Raw genomic sequence first — 15,188 nt, forward strand, 5'->3', positions numbered from 1 at the left:
ACTAGTATTTCAAATATTACTTGTAGTCTTCTTCAGAGTTAATATCAGTCTAAAAAAAATGCTATTTAAGTGATTTGAAATTTATAGGTGTACGTAGAGAAATTAACACAAGCTGAGTTTCCGCATACTACGCATTCGGTCTGCTTCTTTTATTTGAGTTCAGATTTATACCAGTATATACAGTAGAATAAAATGTTGATCGAGTTTGATCAGCTTCCAGAGTAATTCGACCACATCCAAAATAATAAAACATTTACGCTCCTATCGCTCTAGGCCATCACCGCCAAAAAATTATTTTCTTGAAGGAGCAATTCATGCTTAAAGTCCATTATGCCAAACGCCCGTATGCCTAACGTATTTATGCCTAATGGGGTACACCCGATTGGTAGGTTATTCCAGCAAGTTGCTCCGTACACCAGTACACTTTTGCCGTTTGTGTGCCTGTGTATGATGAAAGATCGTGTTCTCAGTTGCTGCCCATATTGTAAGTGCTGCAGGATGTAGTTTGGCAAATCTCCATGGTATGCCTGTCACATGAAGTAGCATATTCTCAGCCAGTAGTTGGAATGTAGATCGACTCCGAGAATGGAGTTCCGGACGTCTGCGTTGTTTTTTTAAGGGCTACATAAAGTCCGGGATAGTATACCACATCGGCATACGTGAAGATGAGCATTACTACTGCTTGTACCGGCTTTCGTCGAGTTGGTATGGAGAGGACTAGGGTGAATCGTCGAAAAGTTCGTAAAATGTTATATGATTTCAGCGTAATATCGTTTACTTGATGAGACCAGGACAAGTTACGGTCGAGTTTCAGGCCAAGATTTGTGACTTCTTTAGACAATGATACAATTTCACAACACAAAATAATGTTGGTTTGTGGTGCAAAGACTCCGGATTTGCTGAAGATGATCGCTTGGGTCTTCTTTGGGTTAGGGGCCAACCAGTTTGCATCTGCCCAGTGAACTACCGCTTCGAGGTCGATGTTGATAGCATGTTCAGGCCAAGATTTGTGACTTCTTTAGACAATGATACAATTTCACAACACAAAATAATGTTGGTTTGTGGTGCAAAGACTCCGGATTTGCTGAAGATGATCGCTTGGGTCTTCTTTGGGTTAGGGGCCAACCAGTTTGCATCTGCCCAGTGAACTACCGCTTCGAGGTCGATGTTGATAGCATGTACAAGTCTATCTACATTAGAAACCGGACCGGAAATATATATTTTGTCATCAGCGTAAGGTGGTAGCTGGATTTTAAAGACAAGGGAAGATTATTTATGTATAGACTGAATAGTAGTGCACTGAGACACGATCCTTGAGGTGTACCGTCGTGGACATCTTGCTCACTGGACAGTGCATTTACTAGGCGAACTGATTGCTTTCTGCAATCCAGGAATGATGATACCAGGTCGCATGCCGACTGAGAAAAGAGGAACTCGTTCCGAAGCTTGGCTCTCAGAGTTTGGTGTTTTACGCAATTGAGAGAACTCGGAAGAGAACTCGGAAGAGAACTCCACAAGAACTATGACAGTACAGTGGTCGTTGTCAAGATTCGTGTACACATCATGTACTACCCTAGTGAGAGCAGTTGTTGTCAGAGTTAGAAAATTCATTGAATGAATGAATTGATCATATTCAGCCGCATTCATTTTCAATATTCAGTGACGCAGTTGAAAACGTCAAACGAACAAACCGCCCATTCATCCATGCAGATTTTCATTCGTCTCCGATTATTACACGAAGCGACCGTGCAGCAACGAATCAAACGCATCTAAGTAGGCCCTGGCACAATGTAAGCGATGATGATTGTTGTTTCATATGCTTTACCGGCATTTCGTTTCGATTATTTTTAACTCTGGTTGTTGTACTATGTCGTTTCCTGTATCCGGATTGGTGCTTAGTTAGCAGGGGTACATTTGGATTATCTAGATGTTCTGTGATTTGAGAAAGCAGTATTTTTCGAGCACTTTTGAAATCGCAGGCAGAACACTGATTGGTCGGAAATCTTTGGGTTGAGTGGGATTAGGCTGCTTTGGTATGCGGGTTATGATCGCTTGCTTCCAGTTTAGCGGGAAGGATTTAGTTTCTATAATCGAGTTAAACAGATGCGAAAGTGGTAGAAGGATAAACGGGCAAAGCAATTTTATGAAAGAAATGGGGATCTCATTCTGGCCGGTAGCGTTCGTGCGAATATCATGGATTTTCCGACAGATTTCCTCGCTGGTTGTGTGGCGGAAATTGAATTTGTTGCATTTATATTGGCGGCTGCTCGCTGAAGAGGTGCGGTAGTAGTCCCAGTCTTCTATGTGTAGCAGTTAGAGGTGTGCGCCGCGCCTCCGATTTCAGGTGAAACGCCGGCGTCACGCCGGCTCGCGTTCTATTCTTACCTAAAATTGACGGCGCGGCGCGATGGCGGCGGTGCGACCCACACCTCTAGTAGCAGTCCTTTGCATTCTGATGTTTGCTAGAAAGGACAATACCTCGTGATCTGAAATGGTATTTCCAGCAAATGTTTTCGACTTAATCACTGAGGCAGGAGAATCAGTGATCATCAAATCGATAGTAGTCGTGGTGTCAGTTAGTTAGTACTAGTTAGTTAGGGTACTAGTTTAGATACATCGTCTAACTAGACACCCAGATGGTGCTAGTTACTGACGAGATGAATTCGAAACACGAAAAAGCAAAACTTAATTTATATTAGGTCTTGTGCCCTTAACGCGCATAATGGTTTAGTCCAATTTTATTGCATAACTTTTCGTAACACTGAGAAAAATGGAGGTCCCAACCGATTGGGTTGTAGAGGGCCACTACACATATGTTCTATTTGTTAATTTTCATTTGGATAGCGAGAAATTCAAGCCTTAGACTGATGGGAATAGTCGGGTCGAATGATGACTTGAGTATCGGTGTAGTTTTGATCCCTTTCCTCACATACAGTCCAATTCCACCACAGGTTTTTGTACCGCCTCCTCTACTGGTAGCAGGGCCGGCGGAAAGCGTGGGTAGTATGGCTAGTACTACCCACTCGAAAATAACCGAGTGGGTAATTACCCACTCGAAATTTGGAACCATTTCAAAAAATTTAGATGTGCAACGCATGTATCTCGCACTACACACATTTGAAAACATCGATGTACCACAATTCCATTTGCATAAACGAACGTGATTTAATGTGAATGTAATATAAGCGTGTACATTGCGAAAAGGGAAACAATCCTTACTAATGGACTCCTCGCCCTATGCTTTCTACTCACTCGGGCGTAAAGTGTTTCGCCGCCCCTGACTGGTAGGTAGTGAGTGCCTAATGAAATTGTATGCGGGTATGCGAATGGGTCCAATTGAAGGGGATGCTTTGAGCTTCGTTTCGGTCTCAGCAAATAAATGGTACTGGTTCTTATCGAGAAGCAGCTTTACGCCGTCAATGTGGCGTTCGAGTCCTCGAACGTTTAGATGTCCGATGCGTAGGCTTGGGAAGTTAGTTCTAGGCATTTATAAGTTTGGAAAATCATCAGTATTGTAGTGTGGAAAATTAACAGCGTGATGAGGAAGACATATTGGACGACAAAGCATCGAAGAAAACAGATGAATCGCTGAAAGGAGGGGCCATTTCGCAGTCACTACTTTAAAAATGTTCTTACTGTAGGTAGAAGAGCTAACAACAGACTTTTAATAGGATCAGTTATATTGAAAATTTTTATTATCCAGTCCACAATGTCCGAGAGTTTGATAATTTCCCTGCCGCGTTTATTCTCGAACTGAAACAGAGGAACACTTGGGGATTTTGATGTTCCGGGAAGTGCTGGGAACTCCTTCTCTGAGTTTAATCCTCCGAGACAAGGAGCTACTTGCTTCGGTTTGGTTGAAACATTTCCAAGAGATGTCACTTACGGAGCCCCGTCACCTTCTAGCCTTTACAAGGAAGTTTAGGAGAGAAAATGTTCCTCCTCTTCCTATTCCTTTTAGGCACCCTAGTAAATGTATCCTCTCGTGTATCATCAGCCTCGCCCTCGTTAGGTAGTTTGTACGCGGGATATGCCGAGATCTTATGAAGAATCTCCGCACAGTAAGGACATTTTTCAGCATTCTTACTACACGAATCATCCACATGATTCTCGCCGCATTTCCCACAGCGGGCCTTATTTCTACAATGGGTGGCTGTATGACCCAATTGTTTACACTTAGTGCAATTCATGACCCGTGGCATAAATAGACGGGCAGGCAGACGAACCTTGTGCAAGAGAATGTAATTCGGTAAAGCGGTACCAGTGAAGAGCACCCGATAAGAGTTGGTTTGGGGGTACTTTTTTAAACCATCCCCCGCAACTACTAGTGAGTGTATTTTCATCGGCTGGAGTGAGCGGTCTCTAAAACAGCCAACCCCGTACTGCAGTAGATCCTCACATGTCAAACTCTCATTGTTAACGACTCCTTGAATCTGTTCCCTTACTGCTGGAATATTCATATAATAGTCCCGCGTAAAGTGCTCACATCGAGCGATATCCCATACCTGCTTTGAACTAGTCAATACGACCCTGATCTTGCTTGAGCGAGCCTTTGATATTCCGGTCACAACCGAGATCCGTTCTGTCAGGTCTTTCGAAATCTGTAAGTTCGATCGATCATCGATTTGGTTTTGGTCCGAAAGAAAACCACGAAGGTCTGTATATTGTTTGGGTCCAGGGAACCTTGGGAGTCTATTCGACCTCCATTTGGACGTCCGGGGAGGCAGCCATCGACACCGTTAACACACAGAGTCAGCACCCGCGCAGGCGTGAAAAAGTAGTAAATGTGTCAAGAATGGTAAAGATCACTTATCTTTAAATCGGTTTACCACGATGCACCAATCAAGTTTATATAGCACACTATTTTTTAATCATCACTGCGCGAACGCAATGCTGAGGAATTTGGCTATGAAAAAAAAACACAAAGCGAGACCGAGACAAAGCGTCTAATCACACATCACACCGAGATTAAAAACGCCCGAACTGTCTGAGAGTCACAGTACGAATGATTCTATCTCTTTATTTTTTCTGAAGCTATTGCTATGTGAAAAATTGATTAGGAGACAAAATAAATTGTGAAAAAATACTTTATTCAGATTTTCCTACAAAATATATGACTTTAATACATCAAGTAACTTTGAGGAATATGAAAATTATAGAGTATTGAATGAAAAATTTGCTGGAAAGTAACCCTGAGTAAAATATATTTTGAAAATGTGACTAAAGACCAAATGGATTGAAAAATAATGTTTGAACAGGCTTCATTTATTAAATAGATAGAGAAAAATATGCCCCGATTTTACTAATGTTCCCATTTTGTCAGCCAGAGAGGTTCATTTTGCCTATTTTGTTAACCGAGACATTCCGAATTGATAAGATCAATTTAAATCTTAAAATTGTCTCGGCAGAGGGCTGCCTAGAGCAATCAATGCATGTTTACAAAATTGACAATTTTATTAACAAATTTCCTCATCCCGTGATACTTGTAGAGATGCAGAGGATTTCTCGGTCTCTGTCGGCAATCGACTATCCTTCCTTCCCCAGCAGATCGTTATTAGGACGTGGTTGACGGAGGTATTGATCATCATGCAGGGATTCATATAGATAGAATAGAATATTATTTTTCCCAAGCGTGTTGTTTCAAATGATCATTTTATAATCTCGATTAGTCCCGGTTAGTCGGATGCGTCTCAAATTTTTTTCAGATTTTAGAGAAAATATTTTGAAAAACGCAGTATAATTTAATATGATATATGAAATTTCAGGTAGAGATGGCAATCAGTAAGACTCGATCTGTGCCTCATCTTCATCATTCGACGGCCCTGAACTTGATGAATATATCCGCATCATTGTTTATATTCGCGATGAGTAAAGTGTGATTACTTTTTTTGTAGTCGCACCGAGCGCAGCTGACGTTCCGTAAGTTTTCGAAATTTCAATCATATTTCTTTCCTTGATGACTTAATAACATATCCTTAAGAATAAAAAAAATTGTCAGACTCGCAGCTACAAAGTCTGCGGTTGCGTCAAGCGTTCATTTTGGCACCATTAATGTGATAAAAATTGCGCGAATCCAAAGTGGCCCAACGGCTCCTGCCGGAATGGGAGCTCGTTTAGGTGGATCACGCGAAAAAGACATTAGGCCGAAGATAACCGGTCGGCCGGTACTTGATTAAGTCATTACTTTAAGAACTGGCGGTGGATTTGCCGAAAGTTTCGTTTATGAAAAAAAACATTAAACATAATTCTTATCTGTCGTCAGTTCTGTAGGTTCGTCTTGATCAAATCAAGGTTGCTTTGATTGAAAAAACTTGACCTAATCTATCCTTAGAAAGGAAAAATTTCTACTAGATAGGCTCTGTTCTTCACAATCATTTCCCTATGGTGGGAACGAAAGACCCAAACTGCAACAATGCAAAAACGACGAACCCGATGACAATGTATTATTTCCAACGAATCGGACAAACCAAGTACTCATAATTAATGTCGAGAAGAAGGCACTGTTTGTACAACTGCGGAAACCGATCATCAGAATGCATTAAATTCGAATAAATTTAATTCAACCGCAAATTATGTGATTAATGTTGATACTTTAATAAGTACCCGCACTCTGTTCGTCCATCAGAAGTGAGCAAACCGCCGCCGCGCCGTGACGACTTAATCAACCGCATCGATCGCAGTAGTCATCGATACCTAATCTATGGGGCGAATCGTCAGCAGTACGCGAGAGAGAGACAGAGACAGAGAATAAAAAAAAACTTGCCAAAACAAACAACTTCGCATCAACGCCGGACCGTACTTACGGGGTTGTGGCCGTTTTGCATTTCGATCCATCAGGTTTCATCCTTTTCGGCAGCTGCAATCAAATATTCGCAATTATAAAGAAGTCATTATCGAACGATTCGAGCGGCCATTCGAACTACTCGCAACGAAGCGCCTCCAGATCCGATTCCATTCAATTATTGCAAACGATCGTCGAGAGGGAAAAGAAAAAAGGCAACTGATTAAATTCCCCTAGTGGTGTTAGGATGAATTGCAGATCGGGCGGTGGAATTTACCCAAAAATAAACTATGATCTTGATTAATGAGCGATGATTCATTTTCGCGAAACTGACTATTTGATCAATCGCAATAGATTTAAAATTGTAATCCTCACGAAAAATAGACAAGTTTCGTGCCGATTGCGCGGTCATTCTCAAAAGAAAAAAAAGTTAAAACCCGCGTATGCAAATTCCGGCCACAATGCTGGGTTGGGCCAGGGCACTCCGAGGGGAAGTTACAAAACATGGAATTAAAGCGCGACTTAATTCCCTGTTATCAGATAGCGGGGAAATTTTCCGATAGTCCCACAAGCCATGACACGACATCGCCGGTCGAAGTAGGCGAAGTGACGAAGCAGGCCTGGACGGTACTCATTACCAGCGTTGCGTATTGATTTGGCAAGTTTGCAACTTTTCGAAATCGGTTTTTCCGATCGTCAAGGGCTACTGAGGGCGCACAAAGGTCAATCGAATGCCGGTTGCGACTGCTAATCAAAAATTCGTGATCGAGTGCACGGTGGAAACTGTTTTTTTTGGTCATTGAAATTTGTTTGTTGGTTCGATGCGGATTTTTTTTTCGAATTTTCTTTCCGTGTAAATAGCATCCCGTTCGAAAGAATCTTCGTTTGGAAATTGGAACGATGCGTGTTTGTTTTTTTTTGCTCCGGGAATTGAGGTTCTTGAGTTGGTTCGTGAGTTCGCTACTTCCACCGAGGCAGCGGTTGGAATGGGGTGTAATTTAATGCGTCACCAGAATGGCGGGTTTGCAGCACGTAAAGCCGACAGACGTAAATTGATAGGCAACCTCGCGGTGATATGCGTGCTGAGTGGTAATAAAAATGGTACAATTAGGATCGATTAGAAGCGGGTTTGTACTTGTGATTTTTATTTCGCTCTAATAAGTGAGCAGATCAAAAAAGGTAATTTATAGAAGAAGAAGAGTGTTCTTTGGTACATTTTCTGTTATGCGGTGTTGATAGAAGTTATACGAACACGCTGTTATTTTCTTTGATTAATTGTGGGTTACATTGGCAGTTTAAATATACCTAACCTAAAAAATATTCATGTTCATGCTAATTTAAAATTCTGTAGCCTTACTCTACCACAAGCGATTGATGTATATCTGAGATGATGCGAATGCAGCCAGGCAATTGTGTTAGATGCAGCCAGATATCTTTTTTAGGAGAAGTATTGTTATTTAGGTGCATGTTATTTTAAAAAGAAAAATTTCCAAAATATTGGAAATGGACATGAAGCGGTGGAGGGAGGTTGTTGTATTTCATCGTTTTTCTCAAAAATTCCACAAACCCGTGGGATTAATTTCTCCTTTCTCGATTATATTATCAACTCTATACTGCCTACCCTGTCATTTAGAGCGTTTAAGGTTCAACTGAGGATGCCTCAATAAGCTATATGCCATATTGGAAAACGAAAAAAAAAAAAAATTTGATATTTATTTTGGTCTAGTTTTCTCGATTTTCAACCGATTTCAACTAAATTATCTGCAAATGATCGAAAATTATTCAATATTCATTAATTATACTTGTTGGTTAGGTCCGAAAACTGGTTCCGTATTTACAAAGAAATCCCGTGGGTGTGTCAGCACGCCTTGTGAGCCATATTCATTAATATTAAAACTTCTAGCTCAAAGTGGCGCAGCCTGAGAATAAATGAAAATCATAAATGTCAACCATCTGATTTAGTTTGAAGACATGTTTGCTTGTTTTGGACAAACGCTTCCTATTTTGGCGGTTCAGAGGGTAAGGCGCTAGTCTCATAAATCATTTGTCGAATGTTCGAGCCTCATCCAGAAAGGATTTGTAGTGATCAGTTGGATCGTGCGTTTCGTTACGGTTCCGAGAGACATTGTAAAGGACATCCACACAATACCCAGAGCCGTCGCTTAGTATTCTGGCGGCCTTGGCGGGGTTTCAAATTTGCGCCTTCTGGTTTTTTTTAGACTTTTTTCTTTTATTTAACTTCCGATAAATAATTTAAGGAGTCTTGGAGTTTTTTTAATCATATTTCCTTGCTAATTTTCAAAAATTCTGTTCTCGTAAAGGGGAGGTCAAAATATATTGAGGTTTTTGAACATGGTAAAACATGCTTTAGTATTCAAAAACCAACTTAATCTACCTAGCAGTGAGATGTGATATTTCTTACACATATCACTGCTGGATCATTTATTAATTTGCAGAACTCATGCGAAGTAGGCACACAACAGTTTCTAGTCCTGCACGAATAAAACCTCGAATGAACTGAATAAATTATAGAAAATCAATAAAACAAGCTTTCGCCGTCTTGTATAAATATCAAACGACTTATTTTTTGATTGTCCGAGGTTTCGACAGTTTTTGGTGGCCTTTTTCAAGGAAAATTATCTGTCTGTTGCTGTTGTCGTTTGATGTCTATACAATTATTTATTTGTTTTTTGTTTTATTTATTTCTATACAAGACCACTAGTCGACCGAAAAGATATAATAAAACGAAAATAAAGCGAAAAATGAAAAAAAGGTTTCCAAATTCATCATAAAATGAATAGAATGGTTTATATAAATCAAAGTAATAAAATATATAAATCAAATAAGCTTAGCTCATTAAATGGAAAATTAGACGATATTTAAAAGTAGTTATAAAATTATTAGAATAAATTAAATTGACTCAAACTAACAAATCGAACAAAATAAATAAGTGAAAGTAATTAGTCACATGAAATCAACAAAACTAAAGACCTGAACAAAATGAATCAAATTAATCAAATAAATCGAATAGATCGAATTAATTAAATGAATCTAGTGAATGCAATTAATCAAGTTAATGAAATGAATAAAATGATTGGAATGAATGAAATGAATAAAATTTAAAAAAATAAAGATAAATGAATTGAATAAAATAAAATAAAACAAACGAATCAAATAAATAAATCCAATAGGATTGATAAAATGAATAAAAAGAAGAAGAAAATAGACAGAACAAAATGGAATTATTAATAAAACGAATAGTTAAGCGATGGTAAAAAGTTATAAATTAACAGAAAAAAAATAGAAATTTTGTCAAATAATTAATTAGGATGAATAAAACATGTATGAACTGGAAAAAACGAATAGAATGCATAGATTGGAAACAGTGAACAAAATTAGTTAAATGAATGATATGAATAAAATGCACGAAAAAATAAACTGATCGGAGTAAATCCAAAGAATGAAACGAATAAAATAGATTATATGAAGAAAATGAATAAAAAAATGCTGAATTAAATAAATAACTAAAATGCAATGATCACATACTTAAAATTAGTCAAATAATCAAAATGAATAAAATTAACAAAATGAATAAAATTCACGAAATGAAAAAAAAAACAGAAAAATTTACTATTTAGAATAAAATTAAAAACCATTTTTGAATAAAGTAAATGAATAAACCGGATTGTACGAACTTGAGAACCATTGCATTAGAAAGTTGTGAATTGTTTTTGAAAATCTCATTATCTGAATAATGGCCAATTAATATACAATGGACTTTCTAGGGTTTCCTTTCTTTTTTTGTTTTCACTTTTTCGTTTTCGTTCTTCTTTTCTTGACGGCTTTGTTCAAGGTTATCTGGTGTTGCTGCTTTATTGATGGACCTCAATTAGTCATCAGGAGCCTGGAACGTTCAATTTGTTTTAGAATTCAAAGTTGTCTTTTTGGTCACATATTCACGGGAAAAAGATTTTTGTACAGAACACGCAAATACGCGCAATTCGAAATAGTAAAGTGAGACAAGGTCACATGTGCTTTAAAGTCCCTTAAACAGAGAGCGACAGAGGGAGAATGTGATTCGTGAATGAAATAGGCAGATATTTCAAAGTTTTCAGTTGCATTGATGTAAATAGTGTGAAGTGTCTAGTCTACGTTGGTGATTATGTTTTTGTCGATAACATAAAAGCCGTGTATTCAGTTGATTGCAATGCAGTCTCTTTCCAGTCATCCTTATAGCTTCCATAATGCTTCGTTCGGAATTCTCGTTCAGGATATACGGATAAATGAGTCCTATACAAACTAATACTATGAAAGAGAAATGGTTAAAACTATCAGGATAAGTATTTAAATTGTTGGAAACACAAGTAACCATTGAAAGTGTCAATGTACATAACAACTGCTGTTGATGGATGGACATGTTTGAAATTACAAGTCTTAATTCTCTGCGAATAAATATGTTTCTAGTCATATTGGTCATTTGTTGCTACACAGAATTGTGTATGGCAAAAATGTAGTCAGAACAACTATCTGTCCAATGCATAAACTCTGATTGTAATCCTCGCTAATTTACTTGTAGAATACGCAAAACTCAAACGAAACGTGTACTGAATTATCCAACGTCTCTCTACTAATTATGACTGCCATTTAAACATCAAGTGAATTTTACTCGCACGGTGTTCCTAAAACCGTTATTAACTAAAAAAAATGACCATAAATTTGGCATACGGCATTCAAAAGATACAGTATCCAAGCATCTTCCCAGTGAATTTCAAAATGATCCATCGAGGGATTCGAGAGATATGGCGATTAGAAGTTTTATGATACGTTTCATGAGGCTACCAGCAAACACCCACGGGTTTGGTCCAATCTCTATAAACAAAAAAATATTTGTCTACTTATTTAGTACATGGCATTCGAAAGATATTGTAATCAAGTATATCCCTTGCAAGTTTGAAAATATTTCATTGACGGAATCGAAAGTTATAACGGTTTGGATGTGGTATGCGGTCATAGATGGGTTTTCTACCATACTTCAAGCGTGAATCCATGTTTGTCCATTGACTATTTAGATCGTTTATACGTGTCGCGGTTTTTAAAGGAAATTACATAAATATAATGTACAAATGGTGTTATTTATATGGCACACTGAAAAAATATGAAAATAGGGTTGTCTACCAAACGTTAAATATAATGTGTAAATTAAAAAAATAGATGAAAGTTGGAATGTTTACTTCAAAATGCCATATCTCAATGGTATGTTGACTGATTCTAATTATTTTTTCATTATTGAACAGGTAGACGTTTCATCGTTAATTTTCATCAAGAAGAATATAAAATAGAGTTGTATACATAAATAAATAGCCAATATAATTGGTCTCAACTATATGTATTATAATTATTTAGTGATTATTTTTGTATTAAAAATAGCGGCCTATCAATTTTTATATACTAGTTGATTGCAATTGCTGTTTACTACAAATTATGGATATATGAAATGTTAAAACTAACACAGTCGTGATTCGCTGGTCGCTCAATTTTTAACAGGAGCCGCTTTTTAGTTGGACCTCCGCTAGTTGGTCCATTGTCGACATCTGAATGTCAAATTCTCATGTTAAATTCAATTCGACAATAAAACTGACAATAGTTAGAGATATGAGCAGATGAACTTGTACTAATAACATCCTCTTTGATCCCCCTACTAATAACATCCCCCAGTTTTAACATCTGTCAACCCAACCAGCGAATCACGATTGTACAAAATTTCCAACAAAAACCGTATCATAACATAAATGGATCTGAATCAGCAAATACCTTCATATTTTTGAATATATGTATTGAATTTAATGGTTTTATTTTTCCATGATTTGTAGTTTGCGTTCGTTGCATTCAACTAATGTATAGAAATTGATAGGTCGTCGTTTTGAATATAAAGATATTTACTAAATAGTGATAATACATATAGTTGAGGATAATTAAGTTGTCTATTGTTTGAAGTAGCCAACTCTATTTTATATTCTTCTTGATGAAAATTAACGATGAAACGTCTACCTGTTCAATAATGAAAAAATAATTAAACATTCCAACTTTCATCTATTTTTTTTATTTACACATTATATTTAATGTTTGGTAGACAACCCTATTTTCATATTTTTTCAGTGCACCATATTAATAACACCATTTGTACATTATATTTATGTAATAAAATAGTAAGGGTTTCCTTTAAAAATCGCGACGCGCATAAACGATCTAAATAGTCAATGGACAAACATGGATTCACGCTTGAAGTATGGTAGAAATCCCATCTATGACCGCATACCACATCCAAACCGTTATAACTTTCGATTCCGTCAATGAAATATTTTCAAACTTGCAAGGGATATACTTGATTACAATATCTTTCGAATGCCATGTACTAAATAAGTAGACAAATATTTTTTTGTTTATAGAGATTGGACCAAACCCGTGGGTGTTTGCTGGTAGCCTCATGAAACGTATCATAAAACTTCTAATCGCCATATCTCTCGAATCCCTCGATGGATCATTTTGAAATTCACTGGGAAGATGCTTGGATACTGTATGTTTCGAATGCCGTATGCCAAATTTATGGTCATTTTTTTTAGTTAATAACGGTTTTAGGAACACCGTGACTCAGTATAGAACAAAAATGGACAACGATAAGTTAGAAGAAACACTTGCATCCCCCATCGAGAGTGGCGTTTTTAGGAGACTTCTTTTCCCGGATCTAATTCGTGGATATTTTTGGGCTTTGATCCATTATTCTTCATAATAGTTCATACCAATACAATGAATATATATTTTGAATATCATCACAAAAAGGTGTTCTTACTTTTACATGACATGTTTTAGCATGTTTCATTCAAAATTCAATAGAGATACGAAGAGTTCAAATAACGCACGTGGAATATCTCTTTTCAAAATTTTCATCTTCAAACATCCATATTACCCAATTAAGTTACATATTTTTCTGAGATAGCCATTAATTTCCTTAATTATACTATATATAAAAGCTCTGAATAGAACTGAATTAAATTGGAGTTGATTTAGTTTTCGATTTTTGGTCGCCTACCTACCCAAAAGTCAACGTTTCGGAAGGATACGCCATTCATTTTGAGGGTGTGAATATAGTTATAGTTTTCTCATAATACAAACATTTTGCAAATTTGCTCAGGGCTAGAAATATTTTATTTATCAAGTAGGATGCAATGTTAAACTTGTTATCACGAGTGGCTCTCATCTTCACTAAAATGCAAAAAACTATTTGCAAGGTGACGACAGACAAAAAATAGTTTTGTCTTCTCAAACTTCCTCAATTTCATCGCGCACATGGTTGGGCATTAATAAATATTTCAGATTACCAGAAGATCTTATCACACAAATTTGAAATGCTTAAACAACACGAACACGAAGGATGAAAGACACAGAAAGAGAGAGAGAGAGAGAGAGAGAGTGAGAGAGAGAGTGAGAGAGAGATTGAGCGTGAGTGATAGAAAAAGTGAGAGAGAGAGAGAGTGAGATAGTGAGAGGCAGGGGTGGCGTATGAGAAATGGCACATGATGGTTAGTGCCGTAACCTTATATTGATAGGCATATTATGCGATATATTTATTTATTTACACCCTTATTATAAATAACGCAATTAGTAATTTTTGCGCCATGACCTGTACAATTTGCAAAAGAAATCCAAATTTTTGCTAGAATTTTGAGATTCAAAAATACAGTTGCTCTCGGTGATGCCACGGGTTTAATTATATGAGAAATCTTTTATCTCACTACTAGGTAGATTACTTGATGATATATGAATTATTATTCCCTCCAACATTCACCTCACAGTTGAACACAATGCCTAATCCAAGGGATAAATACATGAACTCCAGAAAAAATTTGACTATGAAGTCAACTCACACATTATTTTGTCCATGAAGAAAACTTATATATTATTTTTAAGAAATAGTTTATATATTATTTTTAAGAAATAGTATATTATTAAGGTAATTCACAAAATGTTTTCAGAATCGAATTCCTTTAATCACGTAGATGTGTTTTCATACCCCGATATTCAAAATCGGTTTAGTTTACCCCCTAAAACACCAGGAAAGCAATATGTAACGTATGTAACGGTCTCATTTTTAGTTAGTGGATAATGGTAAGCAATGAATACAAATACAAATTGTTTAATATCTCCGCCGCCCATTAACGGATTTTGACAATCTATAGTCTATTTCAATCTAGTTTACCTGATGTGATCACTTCGTTCAAAAGTTATTCGCTTAAAACACGTTTTGTATTGACAAAATCACCCATATCTCAGAAAGTAAACAACATATCGAAAAACAAAAAAAAATGGTGTCAAATGGGAGCGTTAGGCCTTTCATTTGAAACTAGTTCCA

This window comes from Topomyia yanbarensis, chromosome 2, assembly GCF_030247195.1.
Source record: "Topomyia yanbarensis strain Yona2022 chromosome 2, ASM3024719v1, whole genome shotgun sequence".
NCBI classification, from domain to species: domain Eukaryota; kingdom Metazoa; phylum Arthropoda; class Insecta; order Diptera; family Culicidae; genus Topomyia; species Topomyia yanbarensis.